The 7,709-nt window shown below is 34.9% G+C and overlaps 1 long non-coding RNA gene across 1 annotated transcript in view; it reads right to left on the bottom strand.

The window, feature by feature from the left end:
* The window catches only part of LOC110020367, a 4,633-nt gene extending 2,241 nt beyond the window's left edge, over positions 1–2,392 (bottom strand). The window contains exons 1-2 of the long non-coding RNA XR_002293518.1: positions 2,268–2,392; positions 1,721–1,777 (exon numbers count right to left, since the gene is read on the bottom strand). This is a non-coding gene — a long non-coding RNA (uncharacterized LOC110020367). The remainder of the gene's footprint in view (positions 1–1,720; positions 1,778–2,267) is intronic.
* Positions 2,393–7,709: the final 5,317 nt, after the last annotated feature.

Below are 7,709 nucleotides of genomic sequence, written 5' to 3' on the forward strand. Positions count from 1 at the left end.
AAGTACTGCTGAAGGGCAGCAAGGTGGAGGCCTGTTGTAGGGCTGGAAAGCAAACTTATAGCAACATGAAGGGTGGAAGAATAGATAAATATCTCGTCGAGGTCGAGCTACAACCGGAGCACCACCCGGACCTGTAGAGACTATCACCGCCTTGAACGAGGGACAGCCAGAGCACTTCGTCGACGTCAAATATAACCCACGAAGGGAAAATAGCAAGACTAAACCTGAATGCAGATGCAAAACAAAAACGCCTCACTCTAAGCACATCACCCCCTATTTATAAAAGAGGTTGGACTTATTTTAGGTGATTAAAATAAGAAAGGAGAATAAAATATAATAAGATATTCAGATTTTAGAAAAAAAAATTAAAATAAGAAAGGTTTTAAAATAAGAATGGAGAATAAGATCCAATCAGGATTTCAGACTTTAGAAAAGAATTTAAAATAGAAAAGTGCTAGGAACAAAAATAAGAAAAGAAGGAAATGAAGGAAAAAGGAAAGGAGGAAAGAGGGGGAGGCAATCCCCCTTCCTTGAGGACCGGTCGGTCCTCTTCTGAGCCCCGCGTCAGTCTCTCGGGATTGGTGGAGCTTCGACCTCACCTATCGAAGCTTCTGATCACTTGTCTTTAATCATGGCAGCACCTGGATCCCACTGTTGACTATAATGCCTCCCAATGCACTTGCGAGCTCACCTGCATCTCGATCTGATCTACCGAGACTGAAATCTCTTGCATGTTGGTGACCATGGTGGTAGAGAATTGATTGTTACTAAAATCGGTTTCGCTACTCTACCGGTAAGGGTTCCTGTCTCCTCAGGCTCTACTGAAGGAAGTAGAATGAGACGTTTGTCGTCTTTAGTGACGGAGTACGCATTTCTGAATCCATCGTGCTGAGTCTTCAGGTCAAATTGGCATGGTCTTCCTAGCAGAAGGTTGCAGACATCCATGGGGACCACATCACACCACACCTGATCCTACAGCTGACTCCCTATTGAAAACTCTATTAGGCATTGTCGGTCGATGTTGACCCTATTTTTCTTCTTCAGCCACGTCAACAAGTATGACTGGGAATGTCTCTGAGTTGTGAGTCCCAATTTCTCTACTATCTGGGTCGATACCACATTCTTATTGCTACCCCCATCAGCTTCTCTAGGCAGCAACTAGTGAGTAGCATAATCCATTAATGAAACAAATATTGTCTACTAAGAAATAATACAGGTCACATGAGTCAAAAGGCCATCTAATAACACCTTTAGACTAGTAATTAGAAAGCAGACGTGCCAGTTTACCTGGCAATAATTAGAAAAATGCTGGTTAGAGCGCACAATTCTTAGTACCAAAATGAGAGAAACGATTGGAAGAAACCCCTATCTATGACCGATTCTGGAAATTCCCGTAATATGCCAAACCAGCCCTTGGAGATTACCTTCTTAAACTTTAAAATTTATAGAAAAATAAAGATTATTAATTGAGCAAGTAGAGCTACGCCAAGCAAATGCTCACAGAGGGCAGTTAAATGACCATAACCAGCACTTCAAAACAGGAATAGAAAAAAACATCTAGATAATATCAAGAAAAAAAATAGCATCTAAGAAAATTTCGGTCCACTTTGACAAATACAATGGTTATCAACTACAAAAGCTGTTAATAATTTTATCAAAGATGCAGTAGAGCTTTCAATATTGCAAGGTTTAGTTAAATATGGTGAAGAAAATCCCTTACAGATTCACTGGCATAGACAGGGACCATGAACAGGACGCCTATTATCCACTTCTGCTCCTGAAATAGACCAAAACCGTCAAAGTTGGGAAATGTCGGCATACAAAAACATCTCTAAGTTTCCAACACAACAAATGATTATGCAACACCTCACAATAATACAAATGGAAAAAAAAATTGAAGTATGACACAGCACTATGTTGACAACAGTTTACAAGGAACATGATGATATGTGAAAAACATCAGACTAAAACGATTAGTGTCACAAATGTACAAGACATGTGATATAAAACATTCATTAATTCATAAAAAATATTTTAAACAGGAAAGCCTCGCTAGAAATTGAATGTATGATAATCAAAAATAAAACAATGAGACGGCTTAGTATACACGCTCGTGCCCATAGGGGTACAGAAGAATGAATTAAATGCAATATCCAAACACTGTTGTTTAAGTGGGAAACAGACATCCATGTGGAATTGAAGTATTACATGATTACTCCTCAAGTTTTGACATCAAAGAAGATATTGAACTAAAAAAAAGAACTTACATCAGGATTAGTGTATGATCTAAGATGTTGGAAAATCAGCATGAATGAGATGACTAAGGCAATCAGGGAAAATATTCCTCCAATTATAACAACTGGAGTGTGAAGATTCCTATACACTCTTTCATCGAATTCCACTCCAGAAATGCCTCCTGAAAGGGAAATGAATTTCCAGGTTAGGTACTCTGATATAATTGAAACAATACGCAATGCAGGAATTTGGATTCTGAAATAAAGCACACGCACTATAAATGCCTAAAACACATTTCATATAGAGGAAGAAAAAAAACAAGTGAACACTATTAACCATACTGAAATAGATGGTTATCCCAAAATTAGGTATAGAAAAATCTAAATTCCTTGGCACTTTTCAAGTTTGGAGTTTATGATGTAATTCCTAACTCGTTGAGCAGAGCCAAAAAGCATGAAGAATAAAATGGTTTGTTAAATATATATGAGTGGTTGTGAGTTCCCGAGTCATATTGTTCATTCCTTCAACTTTTTCTCTTGTAAGGTGGCAATCAAATTTTATATGATTTATTCATTCATAACAAACTGGATTTGAAGCTGTATAAAGCGACACCTTTCTTCACAAAATAAATTAATAAGATGATAATTTTTTAAGCCCAAATCCTATAGATTTCTATAACTATTCATCTCACAATAGATGGTAGCCATTGAATGGCATTTACTTTCTAGAATGAACAATGAGGTTTGTTTATTTGATTTCCAAGGAATTAAGGAGCAATCAATAAATATGCAACACATAGTAACTGAATATCGAGTGTCACGACACCTAGCCTAATCAACATCACATAAAGCATTTAGTTGAAGAGAACTTATTGTAATTTGTTCCACATATAATAAGCCACGATAAGTCACTTCTACACGTAATAAGGGTTGTCCATAGATTGATTGCATGCACCACATAAGATTGTCAACAAAAACAATAAGCCTTTATCCCACCAAGTGGACAATATAAAAAAGTAATCGCCCAATAATCCTTCAATATAGAAATTGATCACAAATATAGTCGTTATCATACTTGCTAAGTTGAAGTTTCAGCTCCAAAAGAAAAAGATAAGCTTTGTAACAAGGTATCAAGCATCTTCAAGAATGTCAAAAGCAAATTTCATTACAAAGGAGTAAAATCTTTCTTAGACTATAAAACCGTTTGCCTAAGAAATAGTTCAATCAGGATTCCTTAGTTTGAATTTAGTATCTTAAATATCTTGTAGACTGCCCCCTGCTTTGATTACATCATCTACATATATAATGAGAATAGTTTGCAATCCTGAGAAAAGGCTGCCTTCAATTGCTTGTAGAATCAGAGAATTAGTAACTTAACTTTGCCCAAACTCGCACACAAATAGAGCAAATGCAAAAAGCATAACAGATACTAAGATTTTTGTGTGAAAAACCTAAAAAATGGAAAAACCAAGTGGCCTAATCCAATAATTCAATATGTATGTGATGTTACAAAAGTCCATACTTCCCCACAATTAAAAAAGTTGGGATTATAAAGGTTAAAGTAATTGTTGGGTCTCCTTTGATTATAAAAGAAGTGAAAGGTGATAATGGTGGTCGAGCAATAAATTGGATGTTGATGGTCAAAAGGCGGTGGTAGAAGCACAGGAGACAATAATCAGGCGATGATGATTAGGAGACGATGGTCAGACAATGGTTGTCATGTAACAACAAATGCGGGATGATGGTTGAACAAATGTTGTTAGTAATGATAATTATCGGTGTTCAATATTAGGCAGAGCTTTATAGTTCCTAATGTTTCCCAACTCTTTCCAACTACAAGTTAAAATCCCATTTAGGTGAAAAATAAGGATCTATTTATGATCTATTTATGATCTATTTATGATTTTTTATATTAATATTTTAGTTATTTTAGTTAAAATTCCAAAATAAATCTATTGTAGAAGCAATATTATTTCCTGACTATTCACATAGGTCATTTTAGTCCCAGAGCCTATAAAATTGTCAAATTAGTCTCATGACTTTTTTAAAATGAGCTGAAATAGTCCCCATATAGGACTATTTTAGCCCCTATTAAAAGTTTCTAGGGATTAAATTGATACTTTTATAAACTTTGAAACTAAAATGGTCCATTGCAAAAAGTCAATGGACCATTTAAACAATTTTTTCCTTTAATCATAGAACTTGCATTCATCATTTAAATTCCTTAATGACCTCTTGACCTTATTAGATTACTCTTGTCAATACTAGTGTTTAAAATTATGCAATGTGAGATGCACCTCAGCATTATTTGGCCCTTGAGCATAACGAGGCGCGTGCCTCATGTTCCCCATACGAGGCGTATGTGTTATATTTGACGAGGTGCACCTTAAGGTGTGCTTTGCCTAAGAATGTTGATGTGTTTGCCTTAATAGTTAGGGATTTTTTTTATGATCTACTTAACCCAACTTGCAACTATTCGGCTTTCATTCATTGCACATGCACGACCTAGCCTGTTGTCTCCTCTCTCACAATGACATCACACTCCTCTCTCGCAATGACATCATAGCAGATTGTCCCCAACACCTCAGTCACCATCGCAACATTAGTTGTCTTTTGTTGCTTCTGCGATCGCACGCACGATCTCCCTTCTCTTCGTATTATGTAAGGCCTTTACCCACACTTACGACATATGTTGTTGCATTTTGTTACTTCTACCGCCACCATGACCTTCTACTTCCGCTATTGCTGCTGACACCTTTATTGCGGTAATTTTATGTGAGTTAGATCTAATAATGTTATAATATTTTATTAATTAAGTTACTTTTGTGTTAAAATATGTTTATCATAGCAAAATTAGCTTAGTTAATTTATTATATGTTATCATGTAGCGGCCTTTGCACACTTTTCACTGTATTCAAATCACACAACGCACCACTTTTAGGAGATGCTCTAGCATTTACGCAATGATCAAAATGATTCATGTCATGATTTTTTCGACAAGTTTTACGCTGACTGTCGATTACCTAACGCAGCCCTCCACATCCCTAAATCAATTTACAGATGGTACTAAATCTATTTTAAAAAATTTTCAGCTCAAAAATTGTGTCAAGATTCATGCTTGAATGGACAAATTTTTTGGTTGTGTCGAGATTATATAATGATTTATAAAGTTTGCAACCCCATGTTTCTCTTTTTCATTTGAAACCAAGAGGTAAGGACATGTAAAAATCCTCAACAAGATCCTCCAGTATAAAAGCATTAATAACATCAAGTTGATGAAATATATCAATCAAGTAGACCTTGATGACAAGTAGAATACAAACTATTACAAGCACAGCAATAGGATCAAAGGACTGTAAACAATCTTTGAAAAAAAATGATTTCATCGCATTCTATAGTGCATACATATTTGCCCCCAAATAGCCCTTTTCCAAAAGGACATGGACGCAAATGTCATGTGCCATTGACTACGAAAACAGCAAGTTCTTGTTGCATATTGAGATGTTGTATAGGACAAAAACTATTTGGGAGAAGCATAATTTTTGTCAACTGAAGAAAAGTTATGAAGGCATGCCTATTGGGTGATAAACAACAATATGAAAAAATATTACATAAAATAGTAAACAGGAAAAACTAGAGACCACAATTTGAGCCTTGTTGGTAGTTCATTATAGATGCCAACCTCAACAAAAAATCATATTCACAAATCAAAAACCAGCAGAAAGAGCTTGAAGGATTACACAATACACATTAAGTTTCAACAAATAACATTCATTACACAAATCATCGAAGGCCAACGGAGTAGATATGGCACAAGTTCATCATAAATACAACCAACAAGCTAAACTTTCCCTGAAATAATACAGCCAACAAGCACAGTTGACATACATTAACAAAATGCTGCCAAAGTGCAGTTTAAAATCCAACAGACCTAATAAAACTACAGCCCTAAGAATCTAATCATGAAGAAATCCTTGCTAAAAATAAATTTTCCAATAGAAATATTAATGTGAGACAAAAAAAAACCTCACTCATAAAAACAGAGTAGCATCATAGATGAACATTGAAATCCCATAGAAGAAATTTAACCATGCAAATGAGCTTGCAGTTGCCCATAGTCCAACGCCTCGTGAAATAAAATCAATAAATTTGAATATCCAATGAAAAAAAAGGTTATCCGAAGTCGATCAAAAAACTGTTTTTTCTTACTTTCCACTGTACATAAACTGACAATAAAAGAGCATAATCCTATCTTTTCGCTCCCCAACAATAAAAGGTAGTTATACGAGGGTGGGTAAGAAATCATATACTCAGCTAAACCTAAATGGGGATGGTAGGGAGGCAGAATACCGACCTTTAGAGAAAAACTTGAGCAAGCTCTCCATTTCCGTTCGACTCCGGCAGTAGAGGCGGAACCCTAGAAACTGAATAACTGGCTAGTCGGGGAACAGCAGTAGCTAGAGTAGGCGGGAACGAAGTCCTAGACGGCCTGCTTATACGTGGCGGGAGTTTGATGCTTGAAGGAGTGACCACGTCCAGTATGAGTTTCTGAAAGAAATGAATTTATATAATCTCATTTTTTAATCTATATATATATATAAACATAAAACACTTCTTATATATATATATATATATATATAAAAAGAGGTGTTTTACGTTTGTGTATGTGTTTGCTTTTTTATTTGTAACATCAATTTTTTATAGTATATAAGATAATTTGAAGGAAGATATAATAAAAATAATAATTTAAAACATAAATTATATTTAATATAGCCTGCTTAACACTAATAAATATTAAATATTGAAATATTAAATAACCAGTTAAAATGTACTATTTAATATTGAATTAATCAATTCAAAACTTTTTTTTGATATGGGATTATTAGAATTTAAATACAAAATAAGTGTGATTTTTTAACAAGAAGAAATTGGATTAATTAAGACAGCTTGTATTGTGTAAGGTAGATAACAAATATAGATTAAATAAAAGGATTAAAACTAATATTGAGTATAGGGATGTCAAAACGGTTCGTCATTCGCGAACAGCACGTGTTCGGCTTGCTAAAAAGCTCTTGTTCGGCTCGTTCACTAAGTACTAAGTTAACGAGTCAAACACAAAGAACACGAACAAAGATTTGTTCGTTCGTGTTCGGCTCGTTTTGGATCGAAATACTACTACTACTTATATATATAATTAATACTTTATATATATATATATATATATATGATACGTCACTAACAAATGTTCATCATTTAGCACAAATCTTGGGGCATGCACGGATCTCGAGGCAATCTTTTGAACAAAAAAATATTTAAACTTCAATCAAAAGTCATCCGGAGTTCAGATTTCAGCAAAATTGTAGTTAAATTGATCGGCTCGATGAGACGGACCTAATGATATAAAAGTTAGTCCAATCCGAGTCAAATCAGCGTCGAATCAAGTGATTAAACCACTATTGGATGATTTCTGGAGGC

Source organism: Phalaenopsis equestris, unplaced genomic scaffold (genome assembly GCF_001263595.1).
Source record: "Phalaenopsis equestris unplaced genomic scaffold, ASM126359v1 Scaffold000094, whole genome shotgun sequence".
Taxonomy (NCBI): domain Eukaryota; kingdom Viridiplantae; phylum Streptophyta; class Magnoliopsida; order Asparagales; family Orchidaceae; genus Phalaenopsis; species Phalaenopsis equestris.